The sequence below is a fragment of the Camelus bactrianus genome, chromosome 7 (genome assembly GCF_048773025.1).
Source record: "Camelus bactrianus isolate YW-2024 breed Bactrian camel chromosome 7, ASM4877302v1, whole genome shotgun sequence".
Classification (NCBI taxonomy): domain Eukaryota; kingdom Metazoa; phylum Chordata; class Mammalia; order Artiodactyla; family Camelidae; genus Camelus; species Camelus bactrianus.
Window position 1 is genome coordinate 83,589,714 of NC_133545.1, and position 16,299 is coordinate 83,606,012.

General features: G+C 47.6%; 2 protein-coding genes across 3 annotated transcripts in view; one reads left to right on the forward strand and one right to left on the reverse strand.

The window, feature by feature from the left end:
• The window catches only part of OGDH (oxoglutarate dehydrogenase), a 349,298-nt gene that overhangs the window by 178,705 nt on the left and 154,294 nt on the right, over nucleotides 1-16,299 (forward strand). The gene's annotated exons all lie outside the window — the stretch shown is intronic.
• Nucleotides 1-16,299, reverse strand: part of NUDCD3 (NudC domain containing 3) — an 87,165-nt gene that overhangs the window by 64,632 nt on the left and 6,234 nt on the right. The gene's annotated exons all lie outside the window — the stretch shown is intronic.

The following is a 16,299-nucleotide window of genomic DNA, read 5'->3' on the forward strand; positions in this document are numbered from 1 at the left end:
CCTCAGAGGCACCCTACGAGAGGGAAGGGAGGGAGCTCTTCCCCCAGCAGGAGCACCGCTCAACAGGCACTCTGCAGCCAGGGGGCGCTCCTTCTAGACAATGTGCTGTCCCTCCACCGCCCCCTCCAAGTGTCACACATGGAGGCGCACACCTGAGCCCGGCCTGGCCTCGAGTAGGGCCATCTGAGCCAAAGACTCGCACCCCCGGGGCTTAGAACTGTCAAAGTCGTCCTGCAAAATGCAGTTCTGCATTTTATAACAGATGTCACTAGGACACCAGGAGAGCCGTTTCAGAAATGGTGTCACAGCATCCACACCTCACACATACAAAGAAAGCAAATGAATCAGAGGCATAAATATAAAAAAATGACATCACACAAAGGGTTCTGACACAGAATTATAGGGGGGCAAAGTATACAAGTACCGCAGGAAAATGGCTGAAATCCTTCATAAACTCAGCACAGGGAAAGCCTTCTAACCCTTCTAACTCAAAATCCAGATGCAAAAATATATATACACTGGTAAAATTTTATAACATAAACATTTTAAACACTTTTGCTTGGAGAAAAAACTACGATCAACAAAGTCAAAAGACAAAGTGGGAGAAAATATTTATAATAGGTAACAAATAAAGGTCTGATTTCTTCAACAGAGAGCGAACTCTTAAAAATCAAAGTAAAAAATACCAAACCCTAAGGGAAAAAAAATGAACAAGACATAAACAGAGTATTCTCAGCAAAAAGACGTACAATTGGCCCTTAAATGCATGACACTATGCACAGCTTTACAAGGACAAAAGGAATAAATATTAAAATGCGAGTGTATCTCATCTTTCTGGAAGAGTAAAAATTCAAAAGCTCAGCACACACTCCATCGGCCCAGCTGTGGGGACAAGCTCTCAAACACCTGCAGCAGGAATGCAAACGGCACAGCCTTCCACCAGGGACTGTGGCTGGCGTATCTAGCAAAACTATGGACACACATATGTGGCAACTGTAAGGGAGAGGGGGTGGCACAACGAGAGAGCACGTGGGGATGCTGCCAGCTATTTCCTGTTTGGGAATGTCTTGTTCTGGGTGGTGATTCATGGCAATACTCACTTACAAAAATACATCAGACTGTACTTGAAAACTACACCCATAACAGATGTGTGTGGTATGTCACCCTGGCTAAGGGGGCCTGCCGTCCAGAACCCCCTTCCCCAGGAGGCTGGGAATTAAAGTCAGCCAGAGCTGCTCACAGATGGGAGTGAAAGGCTCGAGGGGGCAGCAGCCTCAACTACGAGACAGGCCCGGGGTGCCTGGTGGGTTCCAGCTCAACACCATGACTTACAGCTAACTAGCCCCCCAGCTGGTGGCTGAACAGGCCACTGTCAGGCCTGCAGGAACCCCTAATAAGCAGTATGCGGCTAAATCTACCAAGTATTCCAGGGGCCCTCCAGGTCTGGACCCAGGTGAGCTGGTGACTAGGGACAGTTGGAAGATGGTGGGGTCAGAGTGCCCTCAGCAGCGGGCAGGGCAGAGATGGGGCAAGCCCTGTGCTGAGACGGCACCTTGCTGAGCAGGTGGACAGAGGCCGCACTGACGTCCGAGAGCTCTTTCCTCCTCAGAAGCAGGAGAGCAGGCAGGGCTGTACGAGGAGGTGGCAGTTGAGGCAGGATGCCATTTTCAGCTTCTAGTTTGCAACACCTTTCTGGATAACGAGCTGCAGGGCACACACCCCAAGCCTAAGTCGTATTTATGCACACAGATGAAGTCCGAGATGCAGAAAGTCACGCCTGCTGGGAAAAGACATCTGAGAGACCACAGGAAGGCCCGGCCCAGACAGCACAGGAGCGAACGTGCACAGGCCAGGGCGGGAGGCCAACAAAAAACGAGCCAGGGGCACGGGAAGGAGCGTCTGCCCGCACAGGAGAAGAAAGGTCCACCGAGAGATCAGGGAAGGAGCCAGGAACGGAGGATGGAGGGGGAGCAGCAGGAGGCACCGCCCTAGGGAGAAGTAAAAGGGTGAAGAGTGTGAGGCTCACAGGAGAGGGACCAGAGAGAAAGCACAGAGGCGGGGCTGAGAGACTGGGAGGCTGGGGAGTGAGGGAAGGGTCTCCAGGGAAGTATCCTACCACGTGCGCATGTGTACGTGAGACTACAGGGAGTGGAAAGAGGCACACCTGAGTGGAGGAGTCAGGGGTTCAGAGACAGACCCAGCTCCAGTCTCTCCCCAATATCAAGGGCCAGCGTGGTTAGGGCAGGACAAGAGAAGGGCCGTGAGTCCACCTCCTGCCCCCTTCCTAACACATAAGAAATCCCGTTTATCTGAACCAAGTAGCACTCACCACAGACAGTGTGGGGAAATGACTGGTGACACCTGGGAAGCCGGGCTCCATCCCTGCAGGTCAGCAGCCCGCACGATATACCCCAGGCACCCTCTAAAAATCTAGAGACCAGCTGTGGAAAGGTGACGGCACTCACAGACAGGCTAACAGGAATCTCAAGCACAAAAATGAACATGCAGTCAGGAATCACCAAACCCTGAGAAAAGCCAGCCTCCAGGAGGGAGGGCACCAAATTCTATAGGGAAAGAAATGCTGCTGCAAGACACAGAGGGAACAGAGCACTGGGACCCACACAGACCCGATCGCCTCTGCCGCGAGATGAGAGGGACACTGCACTCACCTCTCCCCATCAACCAGCCATCTGAAAAACTAAAAACTGTGATCAATGAAGGTAAAAACACGAAGCATAAAAGATGAACTCCAGATGAGTATTGCCCCTGGGATCACAGTGTGGATGGGGAGGTCAAAGGGGGCTTGAGGTTTACCTCTGTTTCTAAGTGAGTGTACTCTTCTATTACGGTAAATAAAAATTAATGAAAAATTTCAAAGAAATATGTTTTCTGGATGAAATAAATCAGGAGAATTTAGTACTCCTACAACTTTTCAGGCTCTTCCAAAAAAACAGTCCCTTGAGGTGACAGCAGGCCAACCAGACAGGAAAAGACCCTGGGGTCTAGTTAATTTGGTACATGCTGGGTTAAATCACACGCTTCTCTCTTCCAGGATCGCCAGGTAAAGCGATGCAGCAGACCAAGGACTCGCTGGCGCTCCGAGAACACTGGCCACAGAAACATGCACCTTGACTGGAGACCCCCAATCTGTGTATCGGCTTTCACTCTTTTTCACTCTGTGGACCAGCAGCCTTTTGGAAAGAGGGCAACCCCCGGCCACCCCGCACTGACATCAGGCGGCTGGTCTCCCTCTGTCTGCTTTCTAGCCGCAGGGTGTGAACCCTTCCTATGGTGTGACACCCGGTGCTGCAGCAGCTCTTGCTCACTAACTCATGTCATTTATTTCGAAAATTCAATTTCAACCCAGTATCTGCAGAATGGCAAAGACTCACAGAAACAGAGCCGCCACAGGCCTGGAGCAGGTGGGCCTGGCCAGGCAGTGGGCACCGGAGGCCCGGGAGAGCTACGCTGCACTGACACCTCAGCAGGGCCCCATTAAGATCATTGAGGGACATTTTTAACCTTTTTTTTTAATGTGTCTTCTCATTTTCCTCAAGGAATACACATTACTTGTGAAGACATTTTTAGGACTTTTAGAAATCTCACAGTCACCTCTGTTAGTTCTCTAACTCCATGAGAAATGAGGCCGGCAGAGCAGACTGAGCACAGTTCTCACAGAACGTACTGGGCAGCTGTTCTAACGAACACGCAGCACTGATGGAAACGAATCTGTAAGATTCATGGTGTGAAGAAAGCAAGGGACGAGCAACGTACACAGCACAGCACCAGCCCTGTAACAATTACATCTGAAATGCAGGCTGATGATGTGGGAGGCTGTGCGTGTGGGAGCAGGGGTGCGTGGGAACTCTGTACTCTGCTCACTTTTGCTGTGAACCTAAAATTGCTCCAAAAAATAGAGTCTATTTTTTTTAAAGTAGGGGAGAGGCATAAATAAGCATCCTCGTAATCTCACAGACTTTCTCTGTGGTGTCCCTGTGGTGACTGGCTCGCTCCAGGAGGCCGGGGTCATGGGGAGAGGAAGACCAAAGTTCCAGGACCTCCCTCTTCTGCTATTGCGATCTCTTTAAATACCTGAATGCAGCATTTTTCAAAACACTGGTAAAAAAATTAGTTTTAAGGAAAAAGGAAGTTCTAGGGCTGGAGGGGTACAAGGGAAACAGATCTAAGTAAAGGCTGCAGCAGCAAAATCAAAGGCGCTCAGCCACAAAGACGCAAACTTAGGAAGAAACTCTGGCACAAAGAAGCAGAGTCTACAAAGAAATGACCACTGGACCCAGCAGCACAGACACTGCCCTCAGCCAACTCAACTGTCAACCAGACCAACTGAGACTCCAGTCCCCAGGGCCATCCTTGGCAGAGCTCTCCCCAGCATCCTTCTCATCAAACAGATTTCAGCCCAAACCTGAGAACTGCTGTTCACAGTGAGATCTGCTCCGTGTCACAAAGAGGGCACTGCCAACCTGACGGAGGACAGGGACCACACCCCACATCCGTGACCCTCGCTATGTGGGCAACCATCCCCCTCCTTCCTGACTCTGAGCTCTGGGAGGTACTTACGTGGGTTCTGCTGCTTTTGTTGTTTTTAGAGTTTGGGACTTGTTTCTCTTGGGATGGAGAACACACTTCTTTCTGTTCTCTCATTTAGGACCCAACAGAGTGGGCAGGGGTGGGCGGTCACACAAATCAAGTTAGGAAACCAGTCATCACTACACCCATTGGCACAGCACCCATTCCTGCCAGGCGCGTCAGCACCATGCGGTCGGCCCATAGGTACTGGGCTCATGGGACTATCCTGTAGGTACCAAGGTCAGAGGGTCAACCTGCGGGCACCAGGGTCATGGAGTCAGCAGCACAGCCTTTAGAAACAAGCGGAAAGAAAAGACCTGGAAGTTTGTTCTCCTGGGAGAACATGAGCATCTGAAATGACATTCCTCCTACTTTATTCAGCTTTCCCCAGGGACGCCCAGAAAATGCTCGAGTGTTTTTAGGTCACAGCTAGTCCTACCTACCCACTTACTGCGACGCTCCAGCAGCAGCAGAACAGAAAGCTCTTGGGGAGCCTGCCTGCCTGCCTGCTCGGGGACACTGGCGGGGGCAGGATGGCTGCCCGAGGCACAGGGCTTCGTGGGGGGACCAGCCCAGACTGTTTTTCTTCCCCTCCTGCCAATTCCCCTGCAGAGAAGATTCTGTCTAAGCATCCGAGGGCTCATGGCCACCACTGTGGAAACCTGAGGGGTGCTGGCTGGTTTCCTTCTGACTGGCCCCCTCCTACCACCAGCCCCCAGGCTGCTCTTACAGTGAGCCACACCCCACCCCACGGAAGAATCGGCCAATAAAGGCAGAAAGGTTACGCCAGAAGGAGAAGTTCCTTCCAACTCCACACATGACAATGCCACCCACAGATCAGCGTGGGGCTCGCTGTCGGAAGCATAATGTACTGACAGAACCAGGACTGCTCATTTAATTGGGGACAGCAGAGCGCCCACTCCTTTCTCCCCACCTCCCTCCAGCTGCAGAGCAGCTCGCAAACCAGGAGGATCAGAGGCGCTGCCCCTGCACCAGCCGGCCAGAGACCCCGCTGGGCTGACACTCTTGAACCCCACCTGTCCCAGACCCTGAAACAAACCTACACATGTATGCATTCCATAAATACTTGCTGAATGAAAGAACAAACTAGGCACTCAGCCTGCACCGGACACTCTCATTTTATTGTCTCATGTAACCCTCACAACTACCCTTTAAGCTAAGAATCTTCACCCCTACTTTACAGATGAGAAAACTAAGGCCTGAAGGACAGACAGCTTAGCAATGTCAGAGCTGGCATTTGAATGCAGGGTTTTTGACTCCAAGATTCATACTCTTAATCCCTACCATTAATTTTTCAAAAGGGGAGAAAAAACTAGAAGTGAAAATTTGGGCACAATGGTTTCAGAGAGTAAAGAAACCAGGAAACAGGCATAAAACAGGCCTAGAAGCCAGGACACCAGTAGCAACAGCACACCCAGCACGCAGATCCTTGATTTCAGATCATTTTCCAGTCAAAAGCCACGGCCGCTTGGAGAAAAAGTCGACTTTATGGCGAGATGACCTGAAATGTCTTGCGGTGCAAAGAACGTGGAGAAATGCTCAGAAGATGATGCAAACGTGTCAAATAGACAAGCCCACGCATAGGGCACCTTGAGCAACAGAACAAGGACAGCGAGGTCACAACAGAGGAGTAAACATCCATAAGGACACACTGACACACACAAACAAGAGCTCGAATGAATGAGTGATGGAGGAGATAGAAAAGCCATCCCTGACAGTTATAATCCCAAATAATAAATGTAGAAAGAAGGATACAAACAGAAAATCGCAATCTGGCAGACACCACAGTAGTAATTGTTTCAGGAGAGAATAATCAATGGTTGCTAAGATTAGTGGGCCAAGTATGAGGAGAAACAAGGTATTTACAGAGTCTCAAAGTATCTCCCGGCAAGACATTTATTAATTACAAAGGGGAAACCAGTAACTGCAGAGAAGCAAGACAGCCATTGCCCTAACTGGTCACAAGGAAACATCAGACAAAATCACGTGGAGAGACGGCCTACCAAGAAAAGAAAAGGAGTCAGGAGTATTCTTTTTAAAAGTGTCAAGGTCATGAGAGACAAGATTAAGAAACTGTGCCAGGCAGAGGAGACTGAGGAGACGTGCCCCTAATGCAGTGTTGACAATGGATGGAACCGTGGTCGGGGAGAAAGGACACTGCTGGAACAATGGGTGAAACTGGAACAAGGTCTTCAGATGAGCTCACAGCAGCCCCTGGTTACACAGGGCACATCGATCTGGGCATGCTAGGAGGAGGATGTACGAGATCCTTCGTATGATTTTTGCAACCTTTTTTTTGGGCAGATCTTAATTACCTAAAAATGAAAGTTTTCTTTAAAGACCACAAAATAAACAGACACTGATAGTTCCATAAGAGAGTACATGCTGGCTCTTGCTCAGCTAAGAAAGGATCAGCCCTGTTCCATCACCTCATCGAAGCCACAGACCTGACCCTCGACAGATACTCAGAACCCAGGCTTCTCTCCGTAACTGATTCCTCAGCTTACAACCAACCAGACATACAGGATTCAGAGCTGAGCAGTCCAAGGTGACCTATTCCAGGGGTTCTCAAAGCAAACTTGGAGATAAAGCCACCAGTGCACCCCAGCCCCACATCACCCCATTGCTTGGCCTCCACCTGTCGTACACAGCGGCCTTCCCAGAAGGATTCCGCTGACCCGCAGAAAGGTACGTTCCCTGGTTTAAGAAAAAGAACTGAAAAACTCAGGACTGCTCCAGCTCCCATGCAGTATAACCCACAGAGCCCAGAGGCTGCTCAGACCGAGGCTCCTGACTCACAGTCCTGGGCTCTGTTCCTCGCGGGGGTCCTTTGCCACCAGGGAAGCTGAGTGACTGGTCTCTCAGCACAGAGACAGGGAAATGGCAGAGGCTCTATGACCACGCAGGACTTGACTAGGGAGTTTACAGAACGCTGAGTTGCCATAAAAGAAGACAGGGATGGACAGAACACACACAACGGGAAAGCCCTCACTCCATGAAAATTCAAGAAAAACTGAATGTTACTGGATAATGGAATTCATTAGATACGTTCAAATTCAAAGGTCTATCATTTTTGAACATGACTCTTAATTTGAATCATTCATTTATTCAGCTGGTTACTAAGTGCCAACTATGTGCCAGGGACATTCCAGGCCCTGGAAACACAGTGGACAAGATAAACAGAGCCAAGGTGCACACAGTCACAGAAAAGCTGGGCTCTGTCCCTCCACGGCTTTCTGTCAACTGTCCTCCTCCTGATTTCTGTGGTAAGAGAACTAGCAGGGAGGGCTAGAGACACAAAAGAGACCATTTACACAGGGACACACGTACAAGCCGCAACCCAGGGGCCAGAGACAAGTGTCTGAGCCAGAGGCCAGAGAAGCGCCTGCCACAAGGTGGGCCAACCACAGAGAAACAGAGAGCAGGGGAGAGGTCAGGTGTGCATCTTGAAGGAAAGGGGTGACAAAGACCATCGAGAGCATGCTGAGGATTTCAGGGCTGGACAGCTGCAGGGAGCAAGCTGCAGGGTGTAGCAGCAGCACACGTGACATGTGATGGTGCAGTGTGTGTCACAACTGGCCTCCCACCCTCCCTGATGACAGGACGGTCCTGGCTGCCTCACTCTGGCCTGCACCCCTCACTCACACACTTCCCTCTCCTGGCCCCCTAGGCAGATGCCCCCTCATTTCATGAACAACACCCCAGTCCTCAATCCTTGGACCTCTTTTCCATCTACACTCACCGTCTCAGGGATCTCATCCAGTCTGTGGCTTTAAATGAATTTAATGCCAATGCTTTTCAAATTCCCACCTCCTGTCCCACTGCCTGAGTTCCTGACCCTCACATCAGCTGCCTTCTCGGGACTCCACATACACAGCTCACGGCTTCTCAGACCACTGAAGCCAAAGCCAAACCTGTCACCCTCAGAACCAGCCACCACCCAGCGACCTTCCCTCTGCAGCTAATGTCCGCTCCATCCTTCCAATTGCTCAGGGCAACAAATTTTGTTGGGGAATAAAATGAAGCTACATTTAAAATCCTAAATATTAAAAAAGGTATAGAATTTATTATTAACTGTATTTGTTACTAATATTCTACAGTAAATACTAAATAGTCCATATACCTTGAAAATCCAAGGAAATCAACTATTACAAACTAGTATTGGTGTACAGAACCTATTGAATAAAAATATTAAAATTCAACAGAAAAACATGAAAGACTTCAAATGTACCCTGTTCTCTCACAGAAAGACTCAATAAGGTAATGATGTCTTTTCTAATCCAAAACATGAATTTAATGTACTCCCAATGAAAATTTCAACAGAATTTTCATATGGAAAAATTTTTCAGAAATATTTGGGGGCAGGGGATGATATCCTAGTCCCATCAAAAATTGAACGGTATCATAATGAAACTATGGTAAATAAAATAGCTTGCTACCAGCAAACAAATTGAACAAATGGTTTAGTATCTATGAATAAATGGAACAGAAAAGGAGAAAACACAGAAATATATGCAAAGCCAATCAGAACCCAATATATGCCACAGTGAGTGGCATTTCAAATAAAACCAATGAAGCAAAGAGTAGCCAAGAAATGTGGTCAGGCTGCAGGCTGGCACCTGGGGCGGGTCAGGTACCCACCGTCAGACAGCCTGGCAGTGAGAAAACAAACAATCTCTCTGGGGCTGCTTTAGCAACATCCATCAAAATTACACACTTCATACCCTTTGACCCAGTAATTCCTGTTCTGGGAATTCATCCAAGAGATACTCATAAACGTGTTCCAAGAAACACGCACAGCACATTCACTCCAGCATCATTTGTGACGGCAGTAGATTGGAAACAACCTAATTACACTCCCTGTGGAGACTCACTAAATAATGACACTACATCGACAGGGTGGAATATTTTGAGGTAGTCAAGAGAAAGACTACGGCCGAGGCTGACTCTTGGGAACAGAGTCACCTGGAATGCTTCTGAAAATCCTGACACGTGGTCGCACCCAGCTGAGCCCAGGAATCAGCATTTTAAAGCTCCACGATTGCAAGAACAGCCACAAGGGTGGGGATGGAGGGGTGGGGGGTTGGGGGCACCACGTGGATCTCGCAAAGGCAAATCCAGGTTCTGCTACTCATCTCCAAAACAGGCCTGGGCCAGTTCCTTAACTGCAACACAGAAAACACACACACAGACCGGACCCACAGGGCTGTGGGGCCAGGGACAATCTATGCACACTGGGAAAAGGACACCTGGCAACAGAAGACTGGGGCCTTGTCAGCTGCTCAGGGATGTAGCAAAAAGTTCACAAACACAGTGTATGGTATATAACAGGGAAATATATATAAATGAACATGAAAAATAAAAATTTTATAAAACAAAAATTTTACAAAAGTACGGACAACAGTTGCCTTTAGGGAGAACTCCTTTTCATGACACGCTCCTATAACTTTCAAAAATGTTTACCCTAAATGTAACTGCCAATTTTTACTCCACCACATAACAATCAGAGAGCAGGAAACTCAACATACCAACAGTCTGATCTTTTTCAGCAAATTGCAAGAAAATAAAAGCGAAAGAAACAGGGATTTAGCTACAGGCGATGTGCGGCTGGAGCCTTACTTACACATTTAAACAAACATGAGTTTTTAAAATTAGGACATTTTGAGAAAACTGGAAGTTTAAACACTGGCTGAAAGTATTCACAGATGAAATGATGCAGTAAAATTTGCTTCTAAATAACAGGGGGAAGAGAAAAGGTCGGGTGGTGCTGGAGCAGAAAGTGAATACATACATGCGGATGCAATGCATTCTTCTGTCTGCTCTCCTTTATATTTAAATTTGACCTCATACATTTTTCAGGAGGTGCATATACCTTCCTTTCAACAGGAAAAAAAAAACAAGCTAGCATAAAAAGTTATACTTCTTTAGTGTCACAGAAAAATATTCAAACAGAAGCTGGTTGTTTTAGTTTTGAAAAGAATCTGTTAGTTCTGGGAACAGTTTGGTTTTTTGGTTTTTTTCTTAACACAGTAAAGCGAACATATTCAAGTCCGGGCCTCTAGGCACACTGAGTACTGCTTCCATCCCTGTAACTCTGGCCCCTCCTTCTAACCGTACGATTTTAAGCAAAGCACTCCACCACTGTAATCTCCACTCCTCCATCTGTAAAAAGGAAGCAGATCGGGCTCCTGCATCTTGAAGGACACATTTCCCGGGGGAAGAGCTCCCTGAGGGAGTCTCACTCGCCTCTTCTCCCCTCACACACATGCCCGCTCTCACTGGCTAGGACATCAGCCAGGCCATTCCTCTGATTCGGCTTCAGTATCCAACAAACTCAATGTAAGTCACTGCTGTAAGCTATTCAAGACGACCATGTCTACAAACGAAGCCTACAGGCTATAAGTGAACTGCAAAATGAAAACAGAAATGCAGTGTTTCTAGAGGGGAAAAAACAATACTTCTAACAACCTATATCCGGTTTTCCACTTGTGATGTAAGTCAAATCCTTTGGAGGCCTCTTGTGCCTGACTGAGGCTCCTTGGAGAAAGGGCAGTTTCAGGGTAAATCTTGGGTGAGCGCAGCTACTCCACCAGATGCCCCTGAGGCCCAGGTGCAGCCTCAGGTGGAGTCTGAGAGCACTGCATCTAAGGGGAAAGACGGCAGACACCCCTGGCCCTCTGTTTACTCTTCTCTGAGCGCGTGATTACAGCCAACACCCTCACGTGAGCACAAGAACCTCTTCAGGCACCCAACACTGAACAGCGTACAACATGAAATCAAAATCAGCCAAAGGGGTGCAGGAAATGCTCAGGAAAACAGAAGCCATGGTGCAAGGCAACTTTATAAACATACTGTGTGTGTGTGTGTGTGTGTGTGTGTGTGTGTGTGTTCAAACACACGGATGCACACACATTTATATGCATGGAAAAAACTGCAGAAATATCCTAGAAAATTAATAGGGAGTGGTAGGATGTTTCCCGCTCTTTATACACCCTTATATTTATTTTCCAAATATTCTACATTGAGCATAATTAGGAAGAAAAACAGTTTAAGTAAAGAAACGCAATACTGATAACAGCAGCTTGTACCTACTTGGGGGCTCACTATGTGCCAGGAATCCCGCTCGCAGGTCTTACACACTGACCTCAGCCAATCTTCACCATAAGCCGATAGGGTGGGTATGTGGGGTGCATTCTGGCATGTCCACGTGACTCTACCAAAAGGCCTCCTGCAATGGGCACCTGAAAAAGCCGGGACCAACAAAGGAGGGACCCGTTCAGAGACAAACCCAGGACGCCAGCTCTCAGGCAGTGTGACTGCACGCAGAGCGGACGCCCTGGCAGAGCAGCACCTTCCTGCTCTCAGGACAGCCCATCTAAGGGACATCCAGGGCACCGATGTCACGAGAGGTGGGTAGGCAGAACCCAAGGAGAGGCGCTAAAGAACAAACTCAACATGCATCGGATGCTCACCTTACACAGAGCTAGGAGCTGAGAGGGGCTGAGGAAGTCTCCGCCCCAACAGTGAAAGATGTGGGAACCACCAGCCATAAACAGATGGTGAGATCAAACACATGCTCAGAGGACACAGTTACCTGTAGGGGACAGCAGAGGGACAACAGAGCTGGAAGGCCTGCTGCATGGACAAGAGCACGGAGAACATGAACAGTGCTGCACTTGGGGTGGACGAATCAGGAACAAGTGTGATGAAGACAAAGTACCTACTGAGGATACTATTAGGAAGACTGAAACTTCTCTTCCAAACTATGCCATCCCTTCCCAAGAAGCCGCTGGATCCTTGTAACAGCTGGACACAAAGGCCATGCCACCCGAAACGAGACAAAGCACCGAGCAGCGTTCTAACACACCTTGTCCTACCAGGCTTTCCCCAGACAGGTCTACACATCAAGTAGTTCCAGGACACCCCTTCTCACACAGCTCTGCTGGCTGCTTCCCTGTGCAGGAGGGAGGGATGGCTCGGGGGTAGACTCAGGGCGTGTGACACCATGCAACACTGACAGCACAGGAGTGCCCTGTCCCTCATCCAGGCAGAGCTCCCAGGTGGAGACACAGTGTCCAGGGAAAACAGCTGACCCTTGAACCTCGGGGGCCAGGGGCCCTGACTCTCCACATAGCCCACAACCCACCTACAGCTTACAGTCACCTTCCCTGTACGTGCTTCCTCCACATCCACGGTTCCACAGCCACAGATGCAGCCAACCAGACAGTGCAGTACTGCAGCATTTACTACTGAAAAAACCCATGTATACATGGATCTGCGAAGGCCGAGGCTGTGTTGTTCAAGGATCAACTGTAATTTACTTTCAGTGCTATTTTCTTTCTTTTTTCTTCCTTTTTAAAGAATTCTGTTTGTGATTAATAAATGCAAAAGCCAGAGGTGGCACAGCCATTTGTACATTTTTGCCAGCATCCTAGTACCAGCAAATGCAGTATCACTATGTTGCCTACAGCGACACCTGCCGATTCAGAGGGGAACTGCAGGACTTCTGGCCACAAACGGGACCAGATCCAGAGATGGAAGCCAAGAGGCAAAGCCCCCCCGGCAGCTCTGAGGTGACTGACTTAGGGACCAGATCCTTGCTGCTGTTGGTTTTGCATTCCCTTCTCCTTCCAAGGCACTAGTAATGTCAGCATTTTCGAAAGATGCCCAGCACCCCAGAAGTCCTCTGGGCACAGGTCGACAGGTCAAGTACAATATAAACACTGGGACTCCAGGCAGCACGTTTTACAGTATCTTTACTACGGACAACTCATAAACTGTCAGGTGTCTTCACAGAAGGTAGGCATATTCTCAAAGCTATCTTGTATGAACAGGGAAATTTTTGTGTGCCCAAATTCTCTCTCTCCTCTAAGGACTAAACCTTGGCACTTTAAGCACTGGGGTGGGGGCATGTGGCTTTCTGTGTAAAAAATTTGTCATTTTATGTATAGATGAAAATGTACACTGCAAAAACTTCAACTTGTGGTTGGCAGGGCCTAGGTTGGAGACAGGGAGTTGACTCCAAAAAGGCAAGTGGGGTTTACAATAGTCAAGACATGGAAACAACCTAAATGTCCATGGACAGATGACTGGATAAAGAAGTTGTGGAGGGGAGGGTATAGCTCAAGTGGTGGAGCACATGCTTGACCTGCACGAGGTCCCAGGTTCAATCCCCAGTACCTTCTCCAAATAGAAATAAATGAATAAATCTAATTAACACCCCTCATAAAAAAAAAAAAAAAAACATATGTTTTGATATCCTAAGTGAAGTAAGCCAGAAAGAGAAAGAAAAATACCATATGATATCACTTATATCTGGAATCTAAAAAAAAAGACACCAAATTAACTTATTTACAAAACAGAAACAGACTCACAGACATGGAAAACAAACGTATGGTTACCGCAGGGGAAAGGGGGTGGGAAGGGATAAATTCGGAATTTTGAGATTTGCAGATTCTATCCACTATATATAGAATAGATAAACATCAAGTTTCTACTATATAGTACAGAGAACTATATTCAGTATCTTATAGTAATCTATAATGAAAAAGAATATGAAAAGGAATATATGTATGTATACGGATGACTGAAACTTTGTACTGTACACCAGAAACTGACATATTGTAAACTAACTATACTTCAATAAAAAATAATATTAAAAAAAAAAGCAGCATGTGGAAACTGGGCTGAAGGAGCTTGCTGTCTTGACTCTGATAGCGCTTACAAGACTGCACTTGTCAAAGTCATAGACTATTCCTAAAAGAGTGAATTATATTGTTACACAAACTACACTTCAGATAAAAAAAAATACTGAACTGTATACAAGGAATAACTTACAACAAGAATACATGTGTAAAATATATGCATAAGTGTGTATTATCTTGTTTCGTTTTTTTCCCAGTGCCTATGTTGAATGTGTTTAAATTAAACAGGCATGTAACTTGCCTGTAGGATGAGAGAAGGTAGCCATCACCACTACCTAATACTGGGCAGAACCACCAGCAAACGGGTAGCAAGCAGGAGTATCAGAAATTAACCATCTCAGACTGGATTCTAGGAAACTGATTTTTGCACGTGCAAAAAATGTTTCTGTGTGGTCACCTAAAGAATAATTATCTCAAGTTATTTAATTAACAGAACCACAGAGCTACAGTTTACAGGATGAACGATTTTGAGCACTGACTGGAGGGACCTGGGGTACCATGAAGGCACTGCATTTCAGATGGAACTAAACAGATCTGGGTCACAACTTCCTGTTTTGTTCATGGAAAACCAGTTAAGTATCTGAAGGCCGAGAAGGTTCAGTTCTTGGAAGCGTTGATCCTGCAGCACCAGCCTAAGGTTTCCTGGAACCCATCCAAGTCTTCAGTCTATACTTACACCAGGTTAGCAAAACTAATGTTGATGCTAACCCAGAACACAACTCACTGGTCCAAGAATAGAAAACGGGGTCTCTTACACAGACAACAAGGCAGCTATTCTAATCTATGACTCAGGGATCAAAAACAAATCCCCTGTTTTAATAAAGTTTTTAGAAATTACAGAATGAACACACAAAAAATTAAACTATATTCAATCGCTTGTCATAATCTATAATGAAAAAGAATATGAAAAAGAACATATATATGTATAACCAAATCACCATGCTATACTAACCAGAAACTAACAGAACACTGTAAATCAACTATACTTCAATTAAAAAAAGAAAAAAAATGCAAAAAAGTTAGTAAAACAAAATATATGCTCCTTGTAGAAAAATTAGGAAATATACTAAGGGGCAATGATGACAATGAAAAGCACAATTCCGCCACTCTGGGATAACCACTGTTAATAATGCGGTTCCTTCCAGGCTCTTCCTCTGCATATGCGGTTAACCCCCTTCCTTGAACAACGTGGCGGGGTCGGGGCACCCGCCCTCCACACAGTCGAGCTTGGACTTCAAGACTCCGCAGTCTTGCCCCAACCCATCTTCAGAAAATTTACTTTCCCCTACTCTGCATTTTATGTCACTCTGAGTTCACTTTCCTTCAATTTAACTAGGAATTACATTCAAAGAGCTTCCAAAACAGGTCAGAGGGAGAGCATGAGGCAAGGGAAGAACAGAAAGGAGGCTCAGGCAGACAAGGGGACAAGGGGGGAGAGGTGACGCAGAAGAGGGCAGGGAACGGGCCCATCAGAGAGAGGAGACAGCAGATCTGCCTGAAGCCAGCGCCGGCCAGGCACACAGCCCTGCCCCTCAGATGGCGCCACGGCTCACACACAGGAAGGCAGCAGCTCTCCTCGCCTGGGAGCAGGCAGAGCAGCACCAGGAAGCGTAACTCCTGAGGAATGAGGACAAGGATGACACAGGGTTCGACTCAAGCACTGCCACTCATGAGCTGCGTGACCCCTGGCTCATTCGATAATCAATCAGTAGCCTCCAAGGACGCCGCTGCTGTTACCACCTTCGCATTACAAGAAAACTGAGCCCGGGAAGGGTGACACTGCTTGCCCAAGGTAACACACTGACTAAGTGGCAGGCTCTCAGGAGACTCTGGGTCCACAGTCCCCTATCCAGACAACCTCTTCAGGTGCACAATAGACCAAGGGACCGAGCGCCGCTGCCCCAGCAGGGAAAGAACAGAGTCAGGACCCCGAGGTGAAGCCTGCACACAGACAGGTGGTCTCAGGAGAAAGCAGAGCCCCATGAGC